The 12509-nt window shown below is 45.7% G+C and overlaps 1 protein-coding gene across 3 annotated transcripts in view; it reads right to left on the reverse strand.

The window, feature by feature from the left end:
- Positions 1-12509, reverse strand: part of MAPK4 (mitogen-activated protein kinase 4) — a 146028-nt gene that overhangs the window by 91044 nt on the left and 42475 nt on the right. The window contains exon 2 of one of the 3 annotated variants that reach the window (XM_032310884.1): positions 4865-4984. The exons of the other annotated variants lie outside the window; for them this stretch is intronic. The gene's annotated coding sequence lies outside the window, so the exon portion shown is untranslated. The remainder of the gene's footprint in view (positions 1-4864; positions 4985-12509) is intronic. 3 annotated transcript variants of the gene reach the window in all.

Here is a 12509-nt window from a genome sequence, read left to right on the forward strand (position 1 = left end):
CCCGGTGTATCCTCGGGAGCCCTCCCCACAAAAGCCCTTGACGTTTCTCTCTCACAGCCTGCTTCCCAGGGAGGAGTGCAGGGCCCAGGGCAGGCCCCCAGCAGAGATGGGCTTGGACCCTACCCCCTCCCAGGGGCTATGGTCTAGGAAGGGAGACAGACCTGCTCCAGGCACCCTTGCTTCTAGCCTAAGGCCAGGCCATGCTTCCCCCAAGGCACTCCCAGGCTTCAGGGCCTCCCCCACTGCCCCCCCAACCCAACTCTTTGGCTCACTTTTCACCTGTCCTTTATATCTGAGGCCGACATCGCGCCTCGTCATGCCTCTCCTTATAATGAAGTTCACTGAGCCCGCAGTACATTCTTAGGGCGGTAAACTGGTATTATGGACATGGCCTGTCTCCCCAGAGAGGCCATAAACACCCCACGGCAGGGACTTCTCTAAGTTCCACACCAGCACAGCGCAGGACACAAGACGGTAAACGCTGGCTGCCGACCCCGGCAGGCAGAGCGACGGCGCGCGCTAAGGTTAACTGCCAAATGTATGCTACACACAGAAAGTCTTGTGGATACTTGGTGAAGGCAGAGATTGAAGAAACTCCAGGGAAAGCGGAAGAAAAACTTTTATAATAACCGACTTACCGGGGACAGTGGAGATTTCATTTCTGGGGGAAAATTTTGCTCCTGGGAGCTCGACCCTGAATTCCTAAGAGCTCAGTTCTCCAGCTCGTCGTCCATCTTTCCTGCCATTTGGGGTCCCGGCTGTGCTGATGAACAGCTCTGCGGAGAATGAGCTTGGGAGGCGGGTGCAGCAGAAACGCATGCTTCATGGCAGACAGAAGCTCTCTGTAACTTACATCACCAAGTCGCTGCCCACCCCCCAAGTCCTATAACGGCAAAAAAAACAAAGTCCCATTTTCCTCCCTGTTATTCAATGCTTCCAGCTCAACAGGTACTTCTCTACCCTTACCCACGCCAGCATCATGGAGCTTTCCCACGTTTTAAAACCTGCTATTTCTGACCTCTGGATGGGGCTCCTTCCCACATGGAGAGGCCAGGTGTCTTCTGTCTTTCGCGGGCACGTCTGGAGAGCAGCAGGTGAGAAAGAGCACACGCTCCAGAGTTGGACGGTCTGAATCTGTTTTACTGCTCTCTACCCACTTGGCACAAGCTACTTAAGCCTTCCCAAGCCTCAGTTTTCCCATTTGGAAAGTGGAGATAATAGGACCTCCTTGCTGTGATTAAATGAAAGCGTGTATGTAAATCAGTGAACACCATGACCAGTAATGAAGTGAATGTTCGGTAACATTAAATACCGCTCTTCCTCTTTACAAGCTTCCAAGGGCCCTGTTCCTAGCAAGCTGCATAACAAAAAGGCTACTTGGCTCAAATGTAGTAAAAATAAGACGACAGAACTGTTGGGTTGACAGTTACCTAAATATATGGATAATCTCTCCAAAGACGGAGGGATAGATGGCTGGGCTATGGGTGAATTTTTCTTCATTCTGTAAGTTATGTTAATGTCATTGCGTTCTTTGTCCTGTAATTCTTTTTTAAAGATTTTTTTAAAAATTTATTTACTTGAGGGGCGCCTGGGTGGCTCAGTGGATTAAGCCGCTGCCTTCGGCTCAGGTCATGATCTCAGTGTCCTGGGATCGAGCCCAGCATCGGGCTCTTTGTTCAGCGGGAACCTGCTTCTCTCTCTCTCTCTGCCTGACTCTCCGCCTACTTGTGATTTCTCTCTCTGTCAAATAAATAAATAAAATCTTTAAAAAAAAAAAATAAAAAAAAAATAAAATTTTATTTACTTGAGAGAGAGCGCGCGCGCTAGAGAGGGGAGAGGGTCAGAGGGAGAAGCAGATTCCCTGCTGAGCAGGGAGCTTGAATAGGACTCGATCCTGAGACTCCAGGGTCATGACCTGAGCTGAAGGCAGTCGCTTAGCCAGCTGAGCCACCCAGGCACCCTGTCCTGTAATTTTTTAAAACAAGTGATTTTCATATCTAAGTGGGTAGCCCCACTTCCCTCCCTGGGTGAAAACACACAAAGTAAACATTGATAAGCCAGTGTCATCTTAGCGCTTGCAGAATCCACGCCAGATTTTTTCAAAAGGGGACCGAAGAATCTGCGTCTAATTAAAAGCAAGTTCCTCCAGGCTTATACGCTCCCCAAAGTTTGAGAGATTCTAGGAAGAACTCTGGATTTGCAATCAGAAGATGCAAGTTCTAGTCTTCACTCTGCTGCTGTCTTTCAGCCAAAGTCCCGTGTCCTCCTGGGTCCCGCTTTTGCTTTCCCCTTCTGCAAGGAGAAGGGGTCAGTCACATTCCCCACTGGGAACCCATGCCAAGGGAGAAAAGCTGGCCGGAGAGCTTAGATTCCTGAGGATAACTAAATAAGCTTGGGGACAAATAAATATTCAGCAAGTGATCAGGCCTCGGCAAAAGTGCAATGCATGAATACTTCTGCCAACCCAAATAAAGCTGTCACACAGCCTGCATTTCCTTGGGAGAGCCAGTACTCAGGCCCTGCTTCTCCGGCTCTGCGTGCTCCTCCTGCCAGTTGACCTATGGACAACCCCAAGCTTATGCAGAGAGAAAGGACTGTGAAAGGAAAGAGAGAAACATCAATTTGGCTTAAGCTCCCAGCTTTGGTAAAAGGATGGAGCATCTACAAATAATGCCCAAAGGGAGAGTTCCATGAGCGTGAGTGTGTTGGCCGCACCGAGGAAGAAAGCATTATTGAAAAGATGCAGGAGGGGGCAGTCATCTGTGGTCACTGAGATGTGCTCACCTCCTTGGGTAAGTCAAGGATTCTAAGTCCAGTTTAATGTAAACCCCTGAGTTCTGATGAGCCAGTTCATGTGTTGAGTAAATATCACAATGACTCTCAGAAAAATGAACCACGGCTGCTCATTTCATTTTTTTCTGACGAAGGAGTAACAGATACCGGGTCCGCCAGCTATTTGGTTCATCATGGAGGATCATCTCGTATACCTTGAGCTGGGAATCTCTGGCTGGACATTAATCCAGGCTCACAGAAATTGGAGTCGACATATGAGATCCTTCCCAGAGATCTTTCTTTTTGCAGGGGAACATCCCAATTAAAATGGTATATTTTGGGGCACCTGGGTGGCTCAATAGGTTAAAGCCTCTGCCTTAGGCTCAAGCCCCACATCGAGCTCTGCTCAGCAAGGAGCCTGCTTCCTCCTCTCTCTCTACCTGCCTCTCTGCCTACTTGAGATCTCTATCTGTCAAATAAATAAATAAAATCTTTTTTTAAAAATGGTATATTTTGCACTTATATTCACCTTGTTGTGTAAGAAATGGAATGACTTACGCGTCCTTGGGGCATAGAAAGATGCCCTACAATGGGCGCCTGGGTGGCTCAGGGGGTTAAGCCGCTGCCTTCGGCTCAGGTCATGATCTCAGAGTCCTGGGATTGAGTCCCGCATCGGGCTCTCTGCTCAGCAGAGAGCCTGCTTCCCTCTCTCTCTCTCTGCCTGCCTCTCCATCTACTTGTGATTTCTCTCTGTCAAATAAATAAATAAAAATCTTTAAAAAAAAAAAAAAAAAAAAAGAAAGATGCCCTACAGCAAGGCAGTTACCAAAACCGGGAGGCTCAGTCTTGGAGAGACTGGTAACTGAACTAACTGGAGAGGTCAAATGTTGGCATATTGACTTTCCTTTCCTTTCCTTTCCTTTCCTTTCTTTTAGCAGGAGAGAAAGAGAGGGACACAGAGAGAATGAATCTTAAACAGACTCCACACACAGCACGGAGCCTGATGTGCAGTTCAGACCCTGAGATCATGACCTGAGCTGAAATCCGGAGTCAGACATTTAACTGACTGAGCCACCCAGGTGGCCCTGCACGCTGACTTTCAGGCAGTATTTTGTAGGGCACGGTCTTTGCATTTTCTCTCCAGGTTTAGGATTTTTTGATCCATCTCTTCAAACACCTGTTCCACATGGGCTCACTTTATTACGATGATGATACTCTTACAAACCAAGCAAATGCTTTCCCATCAGGCTTGTAAATGGTGTCTAATTTCATGTGGTCTCTAACATTTCTAAAGATAGAAATAGATTTTAAAAGTACCTTGATACATTTTAGAGATAATTCAAAAACACAAGACAAGGGAAATTTAGCGGGGATAAATAGAAGATCCAGTATTTACCCTCAATTTTACTATGAGATCTGAAATGCAGGAATGGCCACTGGAAAAGGCCTTGAGGGTCTCAGAGGACCCCAGATTAACATCTGAATTATTATGGGAAAAAATGTTTAAAAGCCATCTTACTACAGAAATACATGGAGAAAAATGCAACTTCTGAGCCTGTGTATCTTCTTCCTCTTATTTTTCCCCAACATTACTCAAACCCTTTTTCGGAGTATTCTGTACAGCTTTAAAAGCGAAATGGGGAGGGGCGCCTGGGTGGCTCAATCATTAAGCGTCTGCCTTCTGCTCAGGTCATGATCCCAGGGTCCTGGGATCGAGCCCCGTATGGGGCTCTGGGCCCAGCGGGAAGCCTGCTTCTCCCTCTCCCATTCCCCCTGTTTGTGTTCCTTTCTCACTCTCTCTCTCTCTGTCAAATCAATAAATAAAATCTTTTTTTAAAAAAAAAAAAAAGTGAAATGGGGGAGAAATGGGGGGGACAGTAAGAGCAGATGCAGGGGATAATAACTAATTTGGTTTACTTGCTTTAATAAGCAACCTTCAACAAAAGCAAAGAAGCCCAGACAGAGAGTGGTGACCATGTGTTGAGGACTGGGGGCCAGGGGGAGGAGAGCTGAACATGTTAAGGCTGGCGATGCAGGTGATTTGATCCAGAGGGTAAAAAGGGTTGCCAGGAATATACATACACATACTTACATATATATCAGAAAAGACAGTTTCAGGCCAAAAGAAGAAAGTCTGCAGGTAAGTTGGGGCTCTCCTCCCAAGGGACGGCTGACTCCTAACGAAACCGTGAGCTCCCTCTCATGGGACATTCTGGAGAAGGAGAAGCGGTGATCTGTCAGGATGGTATGAAGACGACTCTGGGGGCACCGGGGTGGCTCGGTGGGTTAAAGCCTCTGCCTTCGGCTCAGGTCATGATCTCAGGGTCCTGGGATCGAGCCCCGCATGAGGCTCTCTGCTCAGCGGGGAGCCTGCTTCCCCCCCGACCGGTCTTTCTACCTGCTTCTCTGTCTACTTGTGATCTCTGTCAAATAAATAAATAAAATCTTAAAAAAAAAAAAAAAAAAAAAAGACAACTCTGGCACTCGGTGCTACAATTTTAGGGTAATATAAACGTGAATAGTTACCAAGCTGGAAGACGGGACAGATGGGGAATGGGTAAATGGCTTACGGTTCCAAGTCAGAGTAAAGATTTAACAGGAATATTCTAGAGAGGATTTTAAATCTTGATGGGCAGGTGGATCAGACAGCCTGTGACATTCCTGCCCCTGGATTCTCGGCGTAACATCGGACTGGTCCACAAGGGTAGCTGCGATCAATGACCTCCAAGCCTTCTCTGCTCCAGGACCGGCCGGTTCTGCACTAAAGCTTCATCAGTTTTGCAACAGAGGCTGAAAAGTGGCCCCTCGTGGGGAGCTACTGAGTCGTACAGGCTGGAGTCTGTCAAGGGTTTAACAAAGTGGAATAAGCAGGGGTCTAAACTCAAAGGCAGGTTTAATCCCTGGAAAGTCAAGTTGGACAAAAAGTAGTATCATGGGGTTTCCCATGGGCTTATCTTTCTCTTTAACTATTTAAAGTGCTTTTAGAACAAAACAAATGAGCAGAGGGGAAAAAGAGAAACCAAGAAACAGACTCTTCCCTACAGAGAACAAACGGAGGGTTCCCCTGGAAGGGAGCTGGGTGGGGGATGGGGAAACGGGATGGGGATCAAGGAGTGCACTCGTAGCGAGTCACTATATTGCATGCCTGAAACAAATTTGACACTGCCTGTTAACTAACTGAACTTAAATAAAAGCGTTAAAAAAAAAAAAAAAAAGGAAAGGAAATGAAAACTGAGAACACGCAAAAAGTTAAAAAAGAGTGCTTTTACAACCCCTGTACTTTAGTTCCTGCCATGTGCCACTTTAAAAAATGGAATCATTTTTCTCCTTGATTTAAAAGATTGAACCTGTTTTCTCTGCTTAAAAAGACTACTTCGGTATTGCCTCTGGAATGACAGAACTCTACACATTACTTATGTTTAAACTGCTTTACCAGGAATGGACTGATGCTAGTGTGCCCCATTTGAGAAAATCTGCAAAAGCCCAAGACCTAAAGAAAAACCCACGGGTAATCACTCACTTTCTAAAAGTGGCCTTTGTTTTGCACCACAGCTCCCAGAGACACAAAGCCTTAAAGCCCAAAGCCGAAACCTCAGAGAGGCTGATGACGACGATGATGGTCCAAATTATCCCCATTTATTAAACGTGTCCTATCTATAAGCCCCTCAAATATGTTCACTCACTTAAGCCTCAAGACACCCAGGGCAAGACCACGTTTGTCAGCCACCCGTGGACGGTGGGATGTGTCCAAAATTAATGACTGCAACTTCAGGGTGCAACCCTCAAGAAGAGGGGCCTTCCTTGCTTTTCATCCTTTTCCCTTTCTTCTGGCTGAACTGCACATCCCAGGGAAACACCCTGACCCACGCAGATGAGGGCAACACCTGAGGGACAGGGGAGCGACAGGATAGAGAAAGCCTGGGTTCTCAGTACTGGGAGCTGCCACGCCGTCATGAAGTATAATGCTTGCAAGACTGAGTGAAAAGGAAGTAAATGTCTATATTGTTTAAATTATTAATAATAGGAGGAGCGTATCCCCACTCTGGACTCAGGCAAGAAGGGCATGTGCACTGGGCCCTGCACTTCAGAAAGTTCCGGGTCTCCCAACACCACACACACACACACACCCCCCAGTCACTCAGGACCAGGGACACAGTATAACCAGTACCTTGAACATCCGCTGGCATGACTAACATCATTCAAGCCCCAGGGACACATTTCTCTGTATCTCTTGCCTTAGTCCTCAAAACAAAAGGCCACTGTGTCCAAATGTTGTAAAGACTGGGGACTTGGCCACTGCCAGCAGCATCAGGAAGAGCTGTAGCTTCAGAGCAAGGGAGAATCTGAGCAGTGCCAGCACTGGGTATTAGCTCATCCAATCCTTCTTCTCAGAGAGCATCAATGCAACAGATTTCTGCATAATGAAGAAGGGCTGCTTCCCAGCAGGGTGGGAGAGCTACTTTCTTTTCTTTCTTTCCTTCTTTGCCTTTCTTCATCTTCCGATTCTTGGTTCTAGCAGCACGGCTGGATTAGTGTGATATTTATGAGTCACATACAAAAGCGGAGGAGTAACGTGCCGTATTAGACAACGTATAGACCTCTGAAATTTGCACACCTCTGTGTAGGTCTGAAGTCAACATACGTGATATGTGACCCTGATTCTTTACACGCGCAACCAGACAGACTTTAAAAGCTATAATTACAAAGTTTTATTTTTATTCCTTTAAGATGTTGTATTTTTGAAGGTGTTATTTTTATGTAATCTCTAGCCCCACCCTCAGGCTCAAACCCACAACCCCTAGATCAAGAGTCGCACGCTCTACTGACTAAGCCAGCCAGGCATCCTATTTTTAGGAAAATATTTTATAAGCTCTTGAACTGAGGTTCAAAAAATTAAGTAACAATTCAGGCTTCTTTAAATTACTTTAAAATGTGGCACTTATTTATAATTTGTATTTTTGCTTTTTAATTTTAACAGATTTTTCAATATTTTAGTAAAAATGTTTTTAAAACTTTCATTTAAAATAATTTTAGGGGCGCCTGGGTGTCTCAGTCAGTTAAGCATCTACCTTCGGCTCAGGTCATGATCCCAGAGTCCTGGGATGGAGCCCGGCATCGGGCTCTCTGCTCAGCAGGGAGCCTGCTTCCTCCTCTCTCTCTGCCTGCCTCTCAGCCTACTTGTAATCTCTGCCTGTCAAATAAATAAATAAATAATCTTTAAAAAAAAAAAAAAAAGAGGAATACAATAAAGCTAATTTTAAATTTTTAATTACTTGAAATTTACATTTTGATGAAAATACATTCAAATTTAACACATTTTATTTTTTAATCCTTTAGATTCTTCTTTTTTTTTTTTTTTACTATTTTATTTATTTATTTCAGAGTGCATGAGTAGAGGGTTTCATGGGGAGGAAGGGGAGAGAAAGAAGCAGACTCCCTGCTCAGTGGGGAGCCCTTCAAGGGGCTCAATCCCAGGACTTGGAAATCATGACCTGAACTGAAAGCAGCTTAACTGACTGAGCCACCTCAGTCAGTTGCCCCTAATCCTTTAGGTTCTTATTTGTCAACTGAAAACCAAGTATGATAAACAACATAATTAGTGATTCCTTAAAATGAAGATAAGAAAATACATTTTATGAAATACATAATTTATGCATTAAATGTCTACCTTATTACTCCAGTCAAACATTTTCTAGCAGAATACCCAAGCATGCAAAATAATAATCAAATTCCATTATCGTTAATATTCTGTCAACTTTCAATGATCTAAAGACCATGGCTTTACATGCATTTTCCTATTATGAAAGTGTATTTGTCAAAGTAGCAGAACATAGTACATGTAACACTGAGTTGTAACTTTCATTCTTTAGACATATGGTCTGCTATCCATTTGCAGTCTTGCTTGAGGCCTGACAAATGTTAGAAAAGGTCTTTCTTAGAGCAATTGAACTTAGGTTCTAAACGGTGTGGTGCCCTTGCTTACTTCTCAGATAAGTCAGAGCCCACAACAGTGTGAAATAAGAGGCTAAGCAGCGATCATGAAAGGGATTCGTTGGCTATCTCTATACCCTGTGTACGGCAGAACAGACTCAGAACGTCTGTAGAGCCATGTGGCACTAAGGGACTGTTCTGACACAGTCAATGGTGGCAGACAGTGTGTGTTAGTTACCGGCTGCTGTGGAACAAATCACCACAAACTCAGGAGCTTGAAGGACACACATTTATCATCTCGCAATTCTTATGGGTCAACAGTCCAGACACAGCTTAGCTGGATCCTGTGCTCAGAGTCTCGAGCTTAAAACCGAAGTGTCAGACGGGCTGCATTCTCACTGGCAGGCTTGACTGGGGAAGAAGCCAAGCTCATTCAGGCTGTTGGCAAAATTCATTTCCTTGCAGCTGAAGGACTGGGGGCCCAACTTCTTACTGGCTATTGGCTGGAAGCCACTCAAGTCCTGGAGGCCACCCACAGTTTTTTGCCACATGGCTGTCTTACAATATGACTGTAAGCTTTTTCAAGGTCAACAGGTGACCCTATCTCTCCAACCTGCTAAGGCAGAGACTGACATACTATAATTATGGGAGTGACATCCTATCATCTTTGCCATACTGTGTTGGTTAGAAGCAAGTAATACATTCTGCCACACTCAAGAGTATGGATTATAAAAGGATATTATAAAGGGGTTATACCCCTTAGGGGGTCACCTTGGGATTTGTCTGCTGAAGTATTCTTGTGCTCTGGCAGAATGATAAGACCTTGAAAAAAATCCCCATGCAGGGGGCAACCTGGGTGGCTCAGTCAGTTAAGTCTTTCACTCTTGGTCTCAGGGTCCTGAGACTGAGCCCCGTGTTGGGCTCTATACTCAGCGAGGAGCATGCTTGAGATTCTCTCCCTGTCCCTCCCCCTCTTCATATGTGCTCACTCTCTTTCCTTCTCAAATAAATACATAAATAAAATCTTTTCAAAAAAAATTCCAGGGTGCCTGGGTGGCTCAGTTAAGCGTCTGCCTTCAGCTCGAGTCCTGCATCGGGTTCCCTGCTCCATGGGAGAGGAGACAAGCCTCTGCTTGTGTTCGCTCTCTTGCTGTGTCTCTGTTAAATAAATAAAATCTTAAAAAAAAAAAAAAATCCTGCCTACTTAGAGAGGAAAGTGATAGACAAAATTTTCAGAAATTCATACAGGGTCCTATGTTTACCCTAGCTAGAAGATTCCACACCAAGAACTCTGCTAAAACTGTTCTTTGCCCTAGATCTTTCGAGTTGTCTAATCAAATCAAGATGGCAACCAGTCATTTTTCTGCTCTTTACCTAGTTAGAATGTTCTTGGTGTACTACTCGTGCTCTTAGAGAAGACATTTCTGGTCATGAATTCAGCAAGTTTCCTGAATTTCCTGCTCAATCAATGACCGCAAGGTCCTATAAGATATACAAAGAAGATAACCCTAACCTTGTTTCCTTATAGTCTGCAGCCCTATTGGTAAGAAAAGACAAGAAGAATGTCCAAGAATGAAGTTTCATTCTAACGACCTCTCCTCCCCGAGCCCTCCAGTCAAAGCCTCCTCCTTCTCCTCCTCCTCTCCCTCCTCCTCATCCTCTCAGAGTCCACATACAAACAGAATTTCTTGTTACAGAGTTCTACACCCTGATTATCCCCCTAAAATCTCTCTCCCATTACACTGGGAGATCTTTGAGGGCAGAGTGATTTACTCCTATCTGCTTGTCCAGCACCTGGAACCATCTCTGACACAGAGCCACCTCTCCACATGGGTTTGGGTGGATGGACGGACTGATGGTAACAGATGAGTTGTGTGATGGTAAACAGTACAGGACCATAGATGTGAAACCCTTAAGCCACACTGCTTCTCTGAAGTTATTTCTAATTTTCCCATTAGTAAAAAACGGAATTGTACAATATTCAGCAGAAGAACCAGAAATAATCAAATATTTTTTCTGTGATTCCACTTAATAGGAAGTTCAAGACCAGACAAAAGTAATTCTTGGGCAGAATGGGAGGGGTAGAAGAACTGCCTGAGAGGGAGGTGAAGAAACCTTTTGCTAGAATCAGCCCACTGCCTTGTCTGGTCACAGAGTGTATCCATATCTAAAAGCCCCATCAAGCTGTGTGCACGTAAGATCTGTGAGCTTTACTCTACACAGCATGCTTCAATCTTTAACAATCTACAATCTAAACTACAAAGGGGATGGGGGGGGGGCTGTACCTGGGGGCTCTGTGTACAGAGCACAGTACCCCTACTTCACTAGGAGTCCGCCAGGGGAAAGTGGTGTCAGCAGTGTGATCACCTCCAAGGGACCCAGCATGAGTCCTCATCAGATGTTTAACCCTGGGTTCCCAAGACTAGCTGACGTGCCCAGATGCTGCTGGAGGAATGCTACCATTTCCTCTGGGTCACTTTATCCTTCTCTGGAGACCTGGCAGATCAGGTACTGTGCTTCATTAAATGATTCCCTAAAGCCTTCCTTGAGGACAAGAAACCCTGTCCCAGCTGTCAGAGAGATGGGCGCCTGTCCCTGGGGCGACATCTGCAATGGGACACTCTGGTCCACTCCTGCCTAAGTGGCTCTGTGACACCTTCCGGCAGAAAGTCTGCTCGCTTATTTGGTGGAGGTGTGCGAGGCCACATCCACGGCTGCTCCCGAGGGGACCTCTCTGGTGTGGGTTTTCTGCAGCCATAACAGGTAACTCTGCTGTGTGTTCTCTTGCTGTCTCCACACTCATTTAAAAAAAAAACAAAAACAGGCAGCTGTACGCTACTGGGCTCACAATGGGAAGATGACGCTGAGAAGCACAACACTAGACGCCAGGTGACAAAGATGACGGAATAAATGCCTTCTCCCAAGCATAGATGTTTGGAGAAATTGTGTCTCCAGATTAGTGCATGGGAGGCTGGTGAGAAACCACTCCCTCCTGAAGCCTGCTTCCAGCAATGTGGACCCGTCTCCCTTCTCTGAACTCAAACCGCACTGGAGCCCATCCAAAAAGCCGCTGTCTGCTCACCAAGTTTATCTCACTCCTACACCAAGACTGTGAGTTCTTTCAAAGCCAAAGCCATGCTTTGTGCATCTCCTGCTTCCCCAGAATCCCTGGCCCAGGGCTAGGTACAGTCTGTGGTCACTGAATACTGGTGACTTGGGTACATGTCAAAAATCCAATAATTAGGGGCGCCTGGGTGGCTCAGTGGGTTAAAGCCTCTGCCTTCGGCTCAGGTCATGGTCCCAGGGTCCTGGGATCGAGCCCCGCATCGGGCTCTCTGCTCAGCAGGGAGCCTGCTTCCTCCTCTCTCTCTGCCTGCCTCTCTGCCTACTTGTGATCTCTATCTGTCAAATAAAATAAATTAAAAAAAAATCTAATAATTAAACAATTCAAACATATAACGAATGCCCTCCAAGCACAGTCCTTGGCCTAGACAAGGAAAAGACATATTAGGCTTCAAGATGTTCACGGCTAAGGGGGAAAGGGAGAAGGGGATGAACTCGATGAGCTATACCTTTTGGCTGTGATGGAAGCCCAGGAGAGAGGTCAGTGTAGTGCCATTCAGCCCCCTGTACACCCCACATTCCAGCCTATTACTTTACAAATCAAGGGTACCTGCCAGGAAACACCTGTCTCCCAGCTCTGAACCACCTCTCTGTATTCTGCTCAGCGATGCTGGGCTGGAAATCAACAAAATGCAAGTCACACACTTTGACACCGGTGCCTTGTCAGTTTCCACCAACAGGGG

This window comes from Mustela erminea, chromosome 13 (genome assembly GCF_009829155.1).
Source record: "Mustela erminea isolate mMusErm1 chromosome 13, mMusErm1.Pri, whole genome shotgun sequence".
NCBI classification, from domain to species: Eukaryota; Metazoa; Chordata; class Mammalia; order Carnivora; family Mustelidae; genus Mustela; species Mustela erminea.